The sequence below is a fragment of the Gavia stellata genome, chromosome 32, assembly GCF_030936135.1.
Source record: "Gavia stellata isolate bGavSte3 chromosome 32, bGavSte3.hap2, whole genome shotgun sequence".
Classification (NCBI taxonomy): domain Eukaryota; kingdom Metazoa; phylum Chordata; class Aves; order Gaviiformes; family Gaviidae; genus Gavia; species Gavia stellata.
The window spans coordinates 5314232-5332602 of NC_082625.1; positions in this window are offsets into that span (position 1 = coordinate 5314232).

Sequence of the window (18371 nt, forward strand, 5' to 3'; positions counted from 1 at the left end):
CTTGCTGAGCAAACACCGGTCTCATGTTTTCTGTCTGGGAAGCATCTTTGCATGTGAATTACCTCTTGTGGTAGCTAATAAAAGCGGTTGGCTTTGATGACCCTGGAGAAATGTGGCTTTTCCGGGCTTTTGAGGGAGCCAATCAGCACTTGTGGAAATGAGGCCACTTCACATAGGTGTCTCCGAGGGAAAGCATCCACTTGTGAGCACTTGTGGTCTGGTATTAACCTCTCTGTCCTTCGGTCTCGTGAAGATAATCACAAAATAAGGATGGTAAAGCTCTTGTACGAAGACTTTGGGATCTCGATACGACATCATCTAGGGGCTGTAGCAAAAGGCATCTTTAGAAGACACGCACACACGTGAGATGCATGTATCTAGGGTGGGATGGATTGAGAACAGGATCAATATCTGTACAGTAAATACTCTACAGCACCTGGGAAACATCCACCCCACCCCCGATCTTCATCCGACGAAGGGAAGCAAAGCCTGGGCACCACTTTTAGGATGAGCTGTTGGAGGCTGCAAAGATGACGCCGTTGGGGAGGCCATGGGAGCGAGAGCTCAGAGGCTTTTGTGGCGGTGAGATTTGCCTAATGAATGGCTCTTTGGAGAGGAGGGATGGACCTTGTCTACACACAAAATTGCAAGCCAAAATTGGTCTTGTGTAGACACTCTTAAATCATTTTAAAGCAGGTTGGTATTGGTTTGTATAATTCGATTCCTTTACCAAAGCGAAGCGAAATCGATGCAAATGGGGTTTACATTGATTTCAGTACATCCGCACAAAGGTTTTGCCCCAGTTTAATGAAATCAGTTTAAAAACACACCTTTAGCTAAACTGGCATAACTTTGTGTCCGGCCAAGGTGAGAGAGAGAGGGAGAAGGAAAGAAGGCAGCATGATCTACCCTAAAAAGAGGCGAGGGGGAAGTGTTGATGAAGTACATGTGCAGCAGCGAAGCCCCCGTTTGAGCAGGCTGCAGTGGCGCAAAGTGATAAGGAATGGGTCAATATAGTTTTCTCAAAGATTTTTTTTAAAGAAAGGTTAAATGTGAGGTGATATCGATTTCCCTTTTCTCCCCGTCCCTCCTCTCGCCACCCCTGGCCCCTTCCCCTCCTCCCTGCCCTTTCCCCACCTCCCCGCGGCCCGGAGCCATCCTTGGAGGAGGAATCGCAGCCCAAAGTGGCCAAGTGACCAGGGAGGACCACGGCGCCCGGCCGCAGCGCTGACCAATGGCCGCCCAAAGGAGCCCCCGTTGCTTAGCAACCCGCTGCAGAGAGAGAGGCAGAGAGCGCAAAAAGATGGATTTTCAGATTGCAGCAGCCAAGCAGATCAATTCTGCAACATGGGCTACAGTGGCCAAGCGGAATCTCTCTTGCTCCCAGCAGGTATTGATCCAGCCATGCTATAGGCATTGAATGAGCTCTAATAAGTCCTGAGTAAACAGGAACAAGGACTTAAGTGATAGCCCAGCAGTCAAACATCAACTCCCTTTGTCTTCTTCTTCCTCCTCCTCTTCTTTTTTTTTTTTTTAATTGCTGAAGGTTTTGCAAGAAAAGGACAATAAAGTTTATTGATAGAAAAATAAAGAGTGAGAATATCACTTCGTTCGCAGGCTGGGAGGGTTTGGAGAGGAAAAGAGTCTGCCTCAAAAATCCAGGTTGGCTTTGCAGAGTGGTGACCCATGGGCACACGCGGTGAATGTGGCTCCCAGCTTCCCTGAGCTTCCCTGGGCATGTCCAAGACTCAATGACGAGGTCCTTCAAAGTGAGTTTTGCCAGGGACAGGCTCATGAGGGAGTGCGGGTGTCCGGAGCTGCCCATTTGAAGCAGACACGGAGATGGGCACACTCAGGAATTTGGGCTCAGGTGATGAGTCTCCTCCAGATCTCCCGGGCTTTGGAAGGGGAGATTAAAACTCCCTGCAGGGAAAAAAACCCAGGCCAGCCTTCAGCAAAATTCCCCCTTTGTAGATGCCAGGGTAGGCAGCAAAGCTGCATGTGAATGCTGCAGAGCCTGAAGGACACGTCCAGAGCTGCAGGATGCTCGGGAAGAGGAAGGGAGCAGACCTGACTTTGGTTACGAGAGGGGCTTTGTTTGCTGCAGGGAGATGCCAAGGCTGAGAGCAGAACCAGGTGAGAAGGAGTCTGGGCTGATCCAGGACTCTGATGTCAAAGAAAGGGACACAGGGCAGCGTTAGGGGGGACACAACCAAGCTTGAAGGACCTGCTTTTGTGGGAAGTGTGTGGCTGAGACCAAGGAAGAGCCCAGATAAATTCAACTGATGAAGACTTGATTTGGTGGGTCCCAGGCACGCAGCCGGGGCCAGGCTTGGGCAAAAACCTCCATTGCTTGGGGTTTTCCAGCTGCCCTCTTCTCGGGGGCTGTAGCGACCAGCCCATTGCAGGCCAAGAGCCTGGAAAACACCCTGTGGGTGTGTCAGAACCCACTGCACTGTCCCTGTCCCTGTCCCTGTCCCTGTCCCCCTTCCACCCCTCCCCATGTGGCTGTTTCACGCCCCGCTCCATCCCCACGCCTCCTCCTGCAGCATCTCCATCCCCTCTTCCTCATCTCCTTCCCAGCCTTCACCTCCCTGCAGTGAGGAGCCCCACGGGCTCAGGACCCTCCAGCTATTGTTCCCCCATCTCTCTTACCTGTTCTCTCCTAAATCTCCTAAATTTCTACCTCCAGCTCCGTGCCACGTGAAGCCTCCAGCCACTGCCGTCACCCAACTGAATAATTGATGCGGTCAGTGCGGTTAAATCGTCGGCAGGAAGGGCAAGGCTCCCATCCAAAGGGCTGGATGCTGCTCTCCAGCATCGCTGGCAATTCCCAAGTGACACCAATTAAATACCTGGAGCTGCTCCAGATTTATGCCCGTGTAACCGAGATCACAGGCCAGGTCTGCCTCCAGCGATTACGGGACCAGGGAAATGAGAGCCCTTTGCTTGCACTCTGAGATCTCTCAACCCACATTTCAGCAGCCTTCGTCATAACAGGGCTGATAATTAATTGATCTGATATTAAGGTGGCTGGCTCCCGCGCTCACCCGAGCTCCCTGCCGCAGTTTAACACCAGTTAAATCAAGTGAGTCCTTGAATCTTTAACGTGATCCGTGCTGAGAGGGAGCAAAAGGGAGGGAGACAGGCACCTCCGTGCAGATGCACACGGGCACGGGTGCATGTGCGCGTGTTAGCGAGTGTCCACACGTGTGTCTCGATTGCTCTGGAGGTGGGACAAGGAGAAAATAGACAAGCACTGGCCCATCCCCAAAGATGTTTGCCGTTTTCCAAGAAGAGAGAAGATGCAGTCTCTTTTTCCAAAGGTTTCTGCATTTCAAAGTAATATCAGAAGGGCTTGAAGCTTAATCTTCGTTACCCAGGAGGCTGTAGGAATCAGGCAAAAGGAGAAAAAAATCGAATCGATAAGGCAGTATGAATTTATTCCCAGGGGGGTCCGAGGCACCAATATTTTCTCTCCCCTCTGTTAAAGAGATAGCTCCAGCCCGATGCAGAGGCCCCTCACGCGTTCGGTGCAGGAGTTATGCCGCGACAGTGGGTATGATGACATGGGGGATAAAAATCATGGGAGGTTAAAGGGTATCACCCGGAGGGCTGGAAGGAAAACTCCCGACCAGTCCCCAGTAGCAAATGATGTCTTTTATTTGCAAACGGTTTCCCGCATCCCTTGACTAGGAATGCGGGGAGAAGGGCAGGGATGATGAGGGGAAGAGGCGCTGGGATGCTGAGCAGGTCCCAGGGCTCCTGAGGTGGAGATGTGGGAGGACTGAAATACCTGCGGGCCCCGTGGTGCTGGGATTCACCTAAGCTGGTGCCCCGTAGCTGAGCCTCAGCTCCCTTTGAGGGGATTGATAACTGCAGAAAGGACTCATCCCAACCACAGATCCAGGCTGAAGGCAGTGGGATGCACAGTTCTGGGGAGATCCAGGTCAAGTTTAACATTAAACTCATCACCCTGAGGAGCCCACCTTGGGCAGGAGCCCACAGCATCCAGGGCTCAGCGCGACCAAAGCAGGGAAGTCTCCAAGCGCTCAGTGCTCATGTCCTGCCCATCAGAGCCATGTCCTCGGGCCTGTGAGCCAGCCCCAGACATACCAGGAGAGTAAACCAGAAACACAGCAGTTCATCTGCACACCAAAATCAGTTGAAGCTTCGCTTCATCGCCCACTGGCGGGAGCGTGAAGCCCCCGGTGTCCCAGGGTACGTGGGTCTCCTCTCCCGGCATAAGCAAAGACGGGCTGTGCGCATGGCTGGCGGTGGAGGAGGAGACCAGCGTGGTCCCAGGTCTCACCTCGCTTCTCTGCCGTAGGTTCTTGCCCTTCAGCAACAGCACGGGGAGATGCTGACCCTCCGGGGCCAGTCTGGCTCCACGGTCACTGTTGGTGGCTGCTCTGCCGGGGGCTTCTCCTCCCCAAGCTCTGGCTTTGGCCAAGGTCTCCTGGGGATGAGCAGCATGGAAACACCAAGGATGGTGAAACTCACCTTCCCACCCTGGAAAAAGCTACTTCTGCAGCCAGAGGGGAGGGATGCATCCTTCTCTCCATGCTGCCAGAGCCGAGCCAGTATCTCCCTGTTCATACTGGGAGAAAAACCCCTCCTTTTCACTCGGGCCACCCAAAGCTCAGGCTTTTCCTGCATAAACCAAGTTTGGGGAAGCCTCAGGGACTCCACAGCCCTGAGCAAACCCTCCTGGGGCTGCATCACCATCACATTAAATCCGCTGGAGCATCAAACCAGGCACAGCCGGGGGAGCTGCGAGTTGGAGCTAAGTTGTATTTCCTGAATTTTGGGAAGGGCAGCGGGATCATGGGCTGAGCGGGGCTGGGATGGCGGGCGAACAGCGCGGTGGGTATTTATGGCCTCTTGCTGCACGGCTCTAACCAGAGCTATCAGCTTCCCACCACAATGCGCCCAATCGTTTGAAATTTAAAACAAAATGTAAAACAAGGAATAATGGTAACAAAAAAGGCTTAATTAATTGAAGTAAATTGCATCACAATAGTGATTTCTCAGTAACACAGCTAAGTGCCCCATTATTCTGATTTCACTCAGTATTCATGGATACTAAATAAATCACAGGCCCTCCACTTACAGACTGCTGCAGAAGGGCAGGGGGATGGGGGTCCTGCCATCTCCTCGGTCTATATGTCGATAACCCCAGCACTTCCCGAGTGTCCGCCTTAAATGGCAGCCAGAAAAATTACCGTCAAAATAAATTAATTGTCCAGCGGGTTTTTTTCCTTCCTTTTTTTTTTAACCTTTGGAAAAATTTCCCCTGGAGATTCACTAGGAAGCTTTTTCCCTCCTTGCTTCCCCTCAGTGCTGCCCTGGTCTGTTTATCAATATCCTATTAATACCAGTTTATTTGAAAACATTTATTTTCCCACTGCTCGGGCAGCTTGGCTGCCCCCAGAAGCGATCAGTTCGGCTGAGCTCGGTACCGTAGCCCTGTGGTTGGCAGCTCCCTGGGCATCATTTGGCAAGTGGTTTGTTGGAAAGAATGGGTGAGCTGGCACCCGGTGCCCGAGACCACGGTGAGGGCCAGGGACAGCCTATAAAGCGGCTTGAGGAGCACATGTGGGAGCTAAGCAAGAATTTGCTCGTGGCTTTGCTCTTTCCTCCCGTGTCCATGCTTTATCCAGGGCTGATACTGTTTCAGGAGCAGATTGGAGCCCTGCTAAGTGCCAGCCCGGAGAAGCTTGGAGCTGATGAACTGCTGTTTTGGGTGGTTTGATGGGCTGCCAAGCTGGAAAGATGGCCCTAAAGCTGAGACCAGGAGGAAGATGCTGGACCGCAGCCCTGCAGGCACATCCCCTCGACGCCTGGAGCGGGGTCCCGCATCCCAGCATCCCCAGCACAGACCCCATCGGGACGCTGGCAGCGGCTTTGTTCTCCTGCCCTTGCTAACCGAGCCAGGCTGGGAAGCACTGTTGGATGTACCAAGCGTGTGCAGCCCAGAGGCATCTCCTTCAGGAGCCTAATGATGGAAAAACACCTATTAGGTGCTGCAGCCCCGTCCCTCCTCCCTGCCGGCGCAGGGCTTGGTACAGCCAGCATTGATTTCGATAGCAGGTCAATGGAAATCAGCAGCGGGGAGGCACAGGGGTGTGTGCAGACCCTGCGATAAAGAGGCTTCATCAGCCCGCGGCTCAGCGGGATCCCACCCTGGGATCCGCTCTCGGGATCTCATCAGTGTCCCCAGCTGCTGCGCGGTGCCCAGGGTCCCCAGCGGCTGCGTCCCCTCTCTGCCGCGGGTGGCTGCATGGAGAAGGTGACGTTACGCAGCCAGTGCTGTGGTGTTAGCACTCGGGCACGGCGGGAGAGGGGACGTTGGCTTTTCCCTCTCTCCTCTTCTCAAAAGGAACGTGCCCTCCCTCCTCTCAAGGATCCCCTGAGCCCCCGTCCCCAAATCCCACCTACGGCCAGCCCAGCCATCTCACCACTGTGCAATTCTTATGGAGGGGCTGCTGTTGCAAGAGGTCCAGGAATCAATTAATCAATCGCAATCAAGATCCCAGGGTGTAATCATAATTAATGTTCAGCCCTGATTGATCATGTCATGGTTTTGCTGTGTTCACGTGAGCTGGGGTGATAAAACCGACTGTTTAATGGTGCTTTTGGAGATCCCTTCCTGTTCCCAGCCCTCCCCAGGGCTGTCCCCTCTCCTGCAGGAGGGACAGAGGTGACCCCCCAGGAGACCCAAGGAGCCATTTGGGGAGGGGGACAGCACGGTGGGGCCTCGGGGGGGCTGGCTCTGCTGGGAGCAGGCAGTCGTGGGGTGTTTGTGCACAGGGTGGGTGACAGCAGTGCTCCGGGAGGGCACCCCTGCCATGACGGAGAGCATCAGGATGACACCCATAGGGTGGGTGTCACCACTGGGTGCCTCAGGGGGCACTGGGGGGGGATCAGCGGCCCCTTCCCCAACTCGTTGCTCCCAGGAGTGGCTCCCAGCTGTGCAGGTCTCTGTCCAAACGAAATCACCGGAGCCGGCAGACGCTGGCTGGGAGCCCTCTGAATGTCACAAACACGGTGTAACTAGACTTGGATCAATCCATCAATGCGCAGCGGTGGTTAAATAGTGCTGTGTTCACCTCCCTCCAATTAAACTATCATTTCTGATAGATCCCTTTGTGTCTCCGTCTCCCCGCCGGGCCCCTCTGGCCGAGGGCGATGGCTCGGAGGGTGCTCTCTTCTGCCGCAGCCGGATCGACGCTGGCGGTGGGCATGGGGCATTGGAGGGATGCGGAGTTTCCTTCACGGCCTGTGCCGTGCTCGCTTGCTGCCACGCTCGGGAGCCCGGGAGAGGATGAGTCCTGGGGAGCACCAGCGCAGCCGGGAGCGGTGGGGAAGCAGACGGCTCTGCTGCTGGCGCGTTTCTCCTGCATCTCGCTGTGCTGCTTGGTGATCCCTACCCGTGGCTGCGGCAGTGGAAGCGGTCCCGCTCCCTGAGCTGCTGGGTGCTCTTTGCTTTCTCCCCGCCCGGGGAGTGGGGACCCCACGCCGGAGCTGGCATCGGCTCCAAACTCTGACCTCCTTTGCAGGTCAGAGCTGCTTCCTCAGCACCCTCCCGAATCAGCTGGGGAAATGCAGCGGCTGGGGCTCAGCTTGGCTGCGAGTCCGGTCCCTCTGGTCCCAGCGGGGATTCAGGGCATGGCTCAGCCCCATCCGAGCCCCCCCGAAAGCACAGAGCCCCCCGCTGCTGTGCAGAACTTTGCCCTTAGCCTTGCGCTAGCGGTTTGGCGGAGCTTCTCACCGGGATGTTGAGATTTCTCCTCCTTTCTCCCTTCTGAGGGGCTGCGTGGGGGTGCCAGGCCGGGGGGTCTCACCGGGAGCCGTCCCGCGGGGTGCGGGAGGTTGGGGAGCGCCCGGGGAGCGCGGTGGCAGCAGGGCCTGGCGGGAACCCACGAAGCAGAGCCGGGTATTGATTTCCCATCGATCCCATGCAACCACATTCTGCAGCGGCTGCTGTCCTACATTTCAATCCCACACCTTCGCCTCTGACTTTAATGGGCTTCATCACAGCCCAAAGCTTTATTTAACCAAAAGGGGAGGGAGCCAGCAGGCAGCTGCCAGAAATCAGAGCAACGTGGCCCCCGGGGTCTGCCCGGGCACAGCCGCATCCTCCAGATCCCTCCCAGCTGCAGGGAGCTGTGAACAGGCTCCCCAGGGTATTTGGGGGGATGCATGTGCACCCACGCACCCGCAGCCCTCAGCTCCGATGGGAGGGTGCTGCGGGTGTTGGTGAGAGCACCCTGCTCTCCAGCAGCTCTTCCACCTTGAGGTCTCTCTCCATCCCATTCTTGCTGTACCTGCACAACTCCATCTTCCAAACAAAGGGCTTCCACTGCTGCCGGAAGGGCAAAATTAAGCTCCACCTTAACGGGGATCTGCATAATTGTGTGTGCATGTGTAAGCGCTGCACACCCACCCACCCACCCACCCCCAGATGTGAGGTTACAGACAACACGTACGCACCCACGACAACTGGAAGATGAATATGGAGGAGCTGGATCCGGTGGAGGATGCCTGCGTCTTGCTTGGGCGTTCCTCGAGCATCCATCACAGCAGCAGGCAGCCCCAGCGCCCGCGTGGCCCCATCAAGGCGGGCCGTAAGCAATCCTGATTTATCCTCCGTACCCCTCCCTCCCAATCGCATTTTTAAGCCTCCCTAGACCGCCGGCCCTGTTCTCAGATGAAAGGAGACACAATCGTCCTTTTATATTTAAAGCTCTGCCCCGACGCACGCTGCCGAGGACCCCAGGCTGCTTCTGCGTGGCGGGGGGAGTTCAACTGGCTCATAGCACATCGATGTTATGGCAATCTGAAATGTTGGGAGCCAGATCCTGCAGGCAGCCCCGGGGCTGGGCAGCAGGCAGCCAGTGCAGGCAGGGGCGGGAAATACAGAGAGAAGCAGCGGGGATGGGGTCACAGCTTGGAGCGGGAATGGAGAGGACAAACGCTTTGGTATGGCCATGGTCCAGGCAAAACCCGCTTGGACAGAAATCCCAAGAGATGGGCGAAGGAACCAGTGACAAGGAGGGATGGGTGGTGCTGGAGACCTGCTCAGGCACGCGGTCCTGGTAGAGGCAGGACTGTGTCCTTACCCTTCCTCCTCCTTCCTTTCCAGGTTTCCCTGGACTGTGCGGGTGGCAGGCACTGACGTGCCAGCTCCGCCTGGTGACTTCCCCCAGCATTATTCCAGCAACCCAAAAATGTCGCTCCAGAGGCTGCCGGTAGCTCAGGCAAGCCACAGCTGGGAGCAGGAAGGGATGGAGGACCTGGGAGCAGGATGGATGGAGGACTTGGGAGGACTTGGGAGCAGGAAGGGATGGAGGACCTGCGAGCAGGAAGGAGTGGAGGACTTGGGAGCAGGAAGGGATGGAGGACTTGGGAGCAGGAGGGATGGAGGATTTGGGAGCAGGAGGGATGGAGGACTTGGGAGCAGGAGGGATGGAGGACCTGGGAGGACTTGGGAGCAGGAAGGAGTGGAGGACCTTGGAGCAGGAGGGATGGAGGACCTGGGAGCAGGAAGGGATGGAGGACTTGGGAGCAGGAGGGATGGAGGACCTGGGAGGACTTGGGAGCAGGAGGGATGGAGGACCTTGGAGCAGGAGGGATGGAGGACTTGGGAGCAGGAAGGGATGGAGGACCTGGGAGCAGGAGGAATGGGGAGCAGGGCACTGGAAACACCTCAGGCTTTCCCTGCAGCAATGGGCTCACAGCCCAGCTCCACTGGTCCCTTTCAGGTCTCATCTCAGGAAACCTTTTAGTGCCAATTTCAATGGGAGAAACTCAAAGCCAAAGCCAGTCTCTTCCGAAGAGCCTCCACTGGCATCTCATCCTCCCCCTGTTCCAAGGCAGCTTGGAGGGGCCAGGGGTACCTTGCTGCTGAGCCGGCTCAGCATCTTCCAGCCCACGCGCCTGCTCTCCCTGGGGCAGAATGTGGATGCTGTGTTTATTTTTGATTTATGCCAAGCCGAAAAAGAAATACATTTTCTTCAATTATTAATCAGCGAGGTGTGAGAGGGGGACATGAGCTGGAAATTAACTCCATGACCTTTGGGGGTGGGTTTTTACATCCCTGCCTCCCTCCACTCTCGAGCCCAGTGCGTTTTACCAGTCAGAAACTGGGCTGCTCCTGTGAACAAACTCCCGGCAGATATCCCTCAGGCTGCTGAGGGTGTTGGGATGATGGGGAGGTCGTACGATGCAGGGACCCCAGCCCAGGCTATTTAGACATCCAAAGCTGTCCTGGCTCTGTGGGTGTGCATTCACACACCCTGTGCCTGAGCCCACAGGGTCTTTCTGATGCCAACCCACCTTCCCTGCTCTGCTCCGTCCCACCACAACTTTCTGGATGCCTCTGGGTATCTGACTGCCCCTTGATCCTGCCATGCACAGGTTCTTGGGCAGGATAGGACACCCCAATCTGCTCCTATGCAGCAACTGTCCTATAGAGAGATATGGGCCCTTGAGGGAGCAGGAATGGGTGCCCCACAGCTCCCCACATTCACATGGGTGCGCTCAGTGCGTTCCAAGGCAGGATGAGGACCACACCTACCTCTCCCTCCTTTGGTTCTTGGCTTCTGCTCTTGGCTTTGGATGGATGCCCAGTTTTAGGCATCTAAGGAGGCTTTGGCAAGAAAGCTGCTGGACAAGAGAGAGGAGGCTTTTTGGACTGCTCTGCCACCCTCCTGCCTCTAAAACACCCCCTGAGCCAACGTGCGAGGCCAGAGCTCAACCTGCCTCCCACAGAAGGCAAGACAGCCCCGAGGCTAGCAGGAGAACAAAAAGTTGGCCTTGGGAAGTTGGAGCATCTCCGGCGCAGGCGTGCTCTCGTCTCCCTGCCCCCTTCTCTGCCTCTCCCTCCCTTCCCGAAAGCAGCACTGCGGCAGCACACACCAGCAAACTGATCAAGGCGAAAGGACTGATCAATAGGCGTATTGAGCACTTTTCAAGGTACGGTGATTTTTGCGGATTCAGTGCTAACCTTATGCCAGAGCCCCGAGCTACCTCCTCTCCCCCAGCACCGTCACCCCCAACACCAGCTGTGCTGCCCCCTCCCAACACACGTCCTGGTCACCCCCTCCAGGCTGGCAGGGGCACCCAGCCTGCTCCTAGGAGGAAGCAGAGACCTTGCAGGCTCGAGTCACTGGTGGGACTTTCAGCTGGAGGGAGAGGGAAGAGTTAGCGGCTCCCGGGGATATTTCTTCACAGTGGGTTCGTACTGCGGTCTTGGGGACCACCTTGCTCTGGGACAACTCGTGGGGTTCAGAGACTCTTAGAGAGGCGCACCTGAGCTGTGAGGTTCCCAGGGATGGGGACGGATGAGCTGGGGTCATCATGATGGTGGGAAGAGGAGGGCTGAGGACCACCTTTGCAGCTCATGGCGCTGAACCAAAGGCAGTGGTGGGAGGGTGGAACCTTCCAGCAGCCATCCTTCCCGGCAGTGTTTGGATGGAAAGGGCGGGATGAGTGAGGCCCTACCCCGCGCTCGGTGGCTTTGCAGGAGATCTGGCTAGAAGGGACCTCTCGAGGTCCTCAGCCCTGGCTGAGTGTTCCTGGGCCGCAGCTCCCAGGAGAAACCCATGGGATGTGCTCCTGGCTCAGCTGGGCTGGCTGAGAGCTGGATCGACACCGTCTGCGCTGAGGTTTTGATGGAAAAGGATCTTTGCATTTAGCATCTTCCAGCTTGCTGACAGCCCGCGAGGGGAGGGATCGGGAAGGCAGATAGCCCAGAGAGGCTGATAAGGTGCTTGGAAAGATAACACAGAAATTAAACAGAACTTCATGTTACGAGCTGCTGCTTTAAACATGTCCCAACCCCTTTGCTACCGAGGCATGGATAGATATTACACCTTGCAAGGTAAAAATAGCACATTTAATGAAGCTGGGAAAAAACGTCAATTGTATTTTGTTGGAATTGCAGAGACCTCATTTCCACGTCCCCCATGAAAATGCTTCGCCGTCGGAACGGATATGAAAGCCCCACATGTTGATTTGCAAAACGTGCTTTAAGCAAGAAAACCAGCAGAAATCAAACAAAAACCCAATGTTGTTCCCCACCCCTGGGTTTGACCTTTATCGTTCTCACACAGTTCAAGTTTTCAGATTTTGGTCACCTAGAAAAAAAACCACTACTGTATTTTAACCCTGCTGAATTTTTAATAGAAATTTGCCATCTAAACAGAATTCTGCTCCAAAATTGAAGGCGTTTGGGCGTGAATGGTGGAGGGGATGGGAGACCGGCCGGGGCTGCTTCCCTGTGCCTGGGGACACGTGCTGCTCGGGGAGGTGCAAATGCATTCACAGGGGAAGGGATGGACCGTTTGCCTCTACAATGCTGCCTTTGATTTAGGAGAAGGGAAATGTCTGTTTCTGGAGAGGAAGGAAATGTCTTTGCTCACTTTAAGCTGGAGGGAAGGATGTGTCCTGGCCCCCGTCCCAATGCCACTCCAGGCGGATGGTGCCGGTATGGATTTTCGAGGGTGGAGAGCAGTGGGGAGGGTGAGGGATGCTACCTAATGCCATTTCATTTCACTTAGCAGCACTCCGCTCACGCAGTCTCCAATACACCCATCCGTCACGCTCCTCGTTAGGGAAAATCTATTTTAAAAATCTCTAATTTTTATTTTAAAGTCTAATAGAGCTCGGTGGTAATTTTCACTTTAAATAACGATTACGCGTTTCGAAGTACAAGGTGTGCTTGCGCGCTGGACCGAGTACCCGTGCCAGCAGCGAGAAGTGGTCCCTGGCTGTTCTATTCACTCAGGGCAGGACCCAAGTGATGGTGCTTGGTGCTCCACAAGTGTAATTCCTATTTGCACCCCTTATGTCAGTCCTTTTTATATTTAGAAGGAGGGGTTTGGGGCAAACTTTTTATTTGGAAGTGCCGACGCCAGGCCTGATGCAGCTCTTAAGCAGAGATGGTGACGCGAGCTCCATCGCTGCTTGCAGAGGGGCTTCGCTAAAGGAGCATCTCTGAAACCCAGACCACGATGTGGCACCTCCCAGGCAAAGCCGAAGGGGTCCCAAGAGCACCCTGAGAAAAAATGATGCAAGGTGAAAGGGGCTCAGTCCCTGAGGTTTCTGACCTTGCTGCCCACCTCCTCTCATCTCCCCTGCCCTCTCCTCCCCTCTGTCCCTGCCATTTCCCATCTCCCTGACCCCAAACGGTGAGCCAGGAGTCACCGCTGTGCACCTTGGAGAAGCCGGGCTGGCTCCGCAGAGTCTCGTGTCCCCGGCAAAGCCCTCTGCTGAAGAGTGGGTTTTCCCACGGGAGCTGCCAGCGTGCTCCCCGGGGAGATTGTCCAGTGGATCAGCTGGGGGAATCCTCTCACTCAGAGCATCGTCTACCCAGCCAGGATCTCCCAGTCTGGCCGGGGAGCTTGCAGTGCCCAAATAAAACACACGACAATGGCCGAGCTCTGCCGGGGGCTCTGCACATATTTGCAGCAGCCCAGCAAAAGACCTTGCAGGAACTGGAAGCTTTGCTGGAGACGGCGTCCGCAGGAGCAGAGCACCAAAGGGAGTGCTGGGGAGAGGGCAGGTGCCGGACACCCGCCCTGCAACACCGGGCTGCATGGATCTGAGACAGCAAGCGGGCTTTCGGCAGGGCCGTATCCCCCCTCCCCGAACACACAAGCTGCTCTGGAGCCTGACCCTTCCCTCATCCTCCCCCCCTCCTTCTGCATCAGCTCCTGTCCTGCGCATCAACTCATGACGCAAGGTCTCAGCCCACCGAGCAGGGCTGCCTCGAGCTGGTCAGACCTCCCAGGCAAATAAACTCTCCTCCCTCTCCCATGCACCCATCAAGTCCCGTCCATCCTCACCCGCCCTGACAGCTGCCATCTCCCCTTTCGCCTGGCCGGGACCCAGAGGATGCGTGGGGAGGGACGGGAGGGCATGCCGGGGCCCTGCCAACCCACCCAAGCAACAAACATAGAAAGAGATGCAAGGATGGAAAATTCCCCTTCATAATTAATAAATGAAGAATATTGTTGTTAATCGATGTAGCTGTGAAGAGAATATCGATCCCAGCCGCATGCTATTTTTTGTGCGGCTTAGATTTTTACACCTCATTTAGAGGCAGGTCTCTCTGGGGACCTCTTAACACCAAAAGATATTTGCAAGAGTCCAAAGTGAAGGGAAGAAAAGGGGGGAAAAAGATTAATTATTACCAGCGCTGGAGAATTATGTGTGTGTCCCGTTGTGGCCAACTGCAGTACTGATTTGAATATTTGATTAATAGCGAATTATAGCCGCAGTTGATAACTTATCTCCGTGCTGGCTATTTAGTAAACAAGTGGGAGCCATTAGAAACATTTTTAATATTAATCCCAGGAAATTATGTTTATGAAGGTCGTGGCTAACCCTTCCAGTGCTAGGGCTCTGCGAGGAGGTTGCTCTGCTCGCTCGCTTCATCTATCCTTGGTTGGTTTAAATCTCTCCGTGCCTCAGTTTTCCTTCTTCAAGATGAATAAATCCTGAGTTGAAAGTGGCACTGGTTAAAGCACTGAGCGAGGAGCTTTCGTTAGCACCGAACCTTTAATGAACTGCCAAGGAGATGGTTGGGGATGAGCAGTGCGAGCAGCGGGCTCAGGGGGCTGCTGGGGGGGTCCTGCAATACCTCAGCCCGAGGGTGGGTTTGCTCCAGGAGGGGTTTTATGTTGGTTCGTGGCTCCGGGATGACGCCGAGCAGGGAGCTGTGCATCCCCATGACAAACTACATGCGGTGGGGAGATGGCCACAGCCTTCAGCACACCTGAAGTGTTAAGAACAGATCAAAGAGCTGCCGAGAGCAGCGGCATTCCTGCAAACCTGCTGTTGCCTCCCTGGCAAAAACCACATCAAAGGCAGCAAGAGGTCCCTGGGACACGGCGAGCTGCTCAGGGACAAGACAGCGGTGGATCTGCTTGTCCTGGCTTCCAGGACGTGCTCCTTCAGCAAACCGTGCCGGGTTCGTGCAGCCCATCGGCCGTGTCGTCGGGGCAGGGCCGGAGGGTAAGCAGTGGTACCCAGGGCCAGCTGGAGCAGGGATGCACGGAATCCCCGGAGATGGGAAAACAAGCCGTGAAACCTCCAGCCCTGCAGTCAGCAATCCCTCCTGCTGCAGGGCTTTAAGAGAGGGTTGGGAAGAGGAGAAAATAATTCCTAACTAACAGGAGAGCCTCCGCTGAGCAGGGCAGCATGGCTGCGCAGTGCCCGATCCTGCTGTGTGCCGGTCCTGCCAGTGCCGTCCGCCCAGGGAAGCACGGAGGAGTTTGGGGCTTGTGGGATGTTGAGAGCAGGTTTGTGAATTTGGGTCAAATTTTAGCCAAGGAGGGAGGGAAAAATGGTGAGAAAAAAAAAAAAAATAGAAAATGCCAAATGTTCGGCTTTCCACCTTCATAAAATGTCCCCCAAAATAAACACAGGGAGAAAAGTCACTAGAAAGAGGACGCTGAGCCTGCCTGAGGTGGAATAAACCTCGGCATTTGGGCAGGATGCAAAGAGGGAACTGGCTGGACTCTATCGGCAGGAGGGGTGGGATTCACCCGGGCAAGGCAGGGGGAAAGCAGCAGCTCCTCGCACCAAGGCTGTTATGGGGGGGCACCTCTGTCCCACGGGGTTTGCTGGATGTGAGATGGCAAAGGGTACCCTCGCCCCAAAAAATGGTACCTAAGGGTACTACTTAGGAGATAGGGAAAATAGTAAAGGGTGTGGGAATGTGTGTAGGGATAGCCATGGGAAGAGGATGGGACAAGATCCGCCGGGATGTCCCACCCCAGGCAGGGTGCTCCCAAAATGAGTCCCTGCTCCTTCCCTCCTGGCCCTGCTTCAAGGACAGATCTGTCACCTCCGTCTGCAGGACCTCGGGACAGGGGGACCGGGATGAGCTGTCAAAGCCGGGCTGCGGGAAGAGGAGCGGCGTGCCTGGGATGTGCTCCCTCCTCCACACTTCAGCAGGGCTCACGCATCCATCTCCTCCTTCGCCCGTGATAGGCCCTGGTGCTGCAGATCCATGCAGATCAATGCAAAATTAATTAGAGTAATCAACTCAGCTGTACCACAGAGATCATACAGGCAGGGTTTTAGGTGACTAATTGGTGGAAGCTGACAGCCAGTGTCCCCGGTGTCTTAGAGGTATTAACACTTTTTTCTCTGTAGATTAATTACCTTTTTCCACCTTTCACTTGATGGGTCCGTCTGTGCCGCGCTGTTTCGGGGGGAGCGGTGATGGAGGCCAGGCCTGAGGAGCATCCCACGGAGTGCGGTGCCCAGCTTTGGGAGGGGGCAGAAGCCTCGGTTTGCTTTGTGGGTGACAGCTTTGGCACCAGCAGCCCGGTTAGGGGAGGGATGGGTGTCCCTGTCCCCCCTGCTGAGCCTCCAGCCCTGTGCCATAGCAAAGTCCCCCTCGTGCATGCGTATGGCATGGGGCCACCCTCCTGCCGTGCCTCTCCCAGATGATCTGTGGCCCCTCCAACGCTGCATCCCTCCTGCTTCTGTCTGGGATAGGGGTTTGACACCACTGGCCCATCCTTCGGCAAAGGCTGGCGTCCACGCCAGAAGTCTGAGGCTATTTCACAGGTCCACGAGAAGGTTTTGCTCTACAAATACTGAGATGGGGTCTCTGTGGCAGAAACCTAATGAGACATTTGTGCTGCTGTGATCCAAGCTGGGAACAAGGCGGATGCTCTTAATAGCACGGGTAATTAATCATCACCAGTTATCTAGCGCTAGAGGTGGGTTCTCCATCACTTGGACTCTAAGTCGCCACTGGGCACCTTCCTGCTGAGTGTCCCCTGGCTCAGACGGAAATTATGGCTTGAGAGAGAGATGGACATGCGGTCCCTTGTGATGGTCCTCGTGACCTTCACATCCCTGAGCCTGGGGAGCAGTGGGAAATCTCCCCTTGGCTTTGGCAGATGATGGGAAACCACACGTGAGTAACCAAAAATATCTGCGGCCTCAGTGAAACATGTAAAAGGTGTCAGTTAGACATGGAGGAGGGTGGCAGATTCTTACTCCTGGTCCATGGTCCAGGACTGTCAGGACTGAAATGAGGGAATGGCCTCAAGTTGCACCAGGGGAGGTTCAGACTGGATATTAGGAAAAATTTCTTTACTGAGAGAGTGGTGACACACTGGAATAAGCTGCCCAGGGAAATGGTGGAGTCACCCTTCCTGAAGATATTCAAGGAATGTGTGGACGTGGCACTGTGGGACGTGGTTTAGTGGGCATGGTGGTGGTTTTTTTGGTTGATGGTTGGACTTGATGATCTTACAGGTCTTTTCCAACCTTAGTGGTTCTGTGATTCTGTGTGATTCTGTGAAAACCCAACGAGCTGAGACCTTGGGCGGCACTTGTCCCCTCAAATCATGGGAGAGGTGGCGGAGGGGACCTCCACTAGGTCAGGTCAGCAGCGGCTTTCCCCAGATAAGTCTTGGGCTTTGGCTGCCCAAAAGTAAGGTGTTAAATCCAGACTGGTCACCTCCATCACACTGCTGGCCGGCAGAGAAGGATCGCCACCTCCAGAGAGCCATTTGTCCCTTCTGACGGCTGGTGTCCGATAGCCAGGATGAATTATCCTCTCGAGGAGGCCGTGTTGCCCCAACCAGCTGCCCTGGTCACCTCGCTCTCATCCCGCTCAGGTGATGGGAGATGGATCCTGCCATCATTGATCAATCTCAGAAGCAGGTTTTATTGGTAGAGAAAACAGAGAGGAAAGCGGGAGGTGCAAGTCAGGGAAGCAAAAGCATCCCAGCCCAGGTGGTCCATCCGGGCACAAGACAAGCTCCAGTGAAATGGCACTGCTTATTTGAACAAGCAGGTAAGTGGAGTCACCAGAAACTGTTATTTCTGTTACAGGAGCATCCCATATACCCAGGGAGAGTCAGTACTTGCTGCGAGTTGCTCAGCAGCATGGACAGACGGCCACTGCCGGCGAGCTGCGGAGCCAGTGGCCAGTTAGTGACTCTGTGATGGAGCTGACACCTGACTCCAAATCTCAGCAGCGTCAGACTTGCATCAAAATCATACAATCCTGCCTTTTTATCTACTTTTCTTACAATAAAAAAAGGAAAACCCTGTACCTTTCCTGCAAGGGAAAAGGCAGCTTTTCCAGGAAAAGTGCCTCCCTTTCCGTGTGGCTTCAGGAACCCCTCTCCAAAAATCAAACTTCCAGATGTCCTGGCTTCCCCAGGGAGGGGGTTTAAGGGTTATTAAAGGGGTTGTGCAGAGAAGGCGGCACCATGAAGCCACGTCCCACAGCAGCATGCGTGATGGACATGTATCCCCAGCAGCGGGAAGTGATGGAAATCGCTGCCCCAGGATAGGGTAGGCAGAAGGATGCTCATGCATCCGTGTTC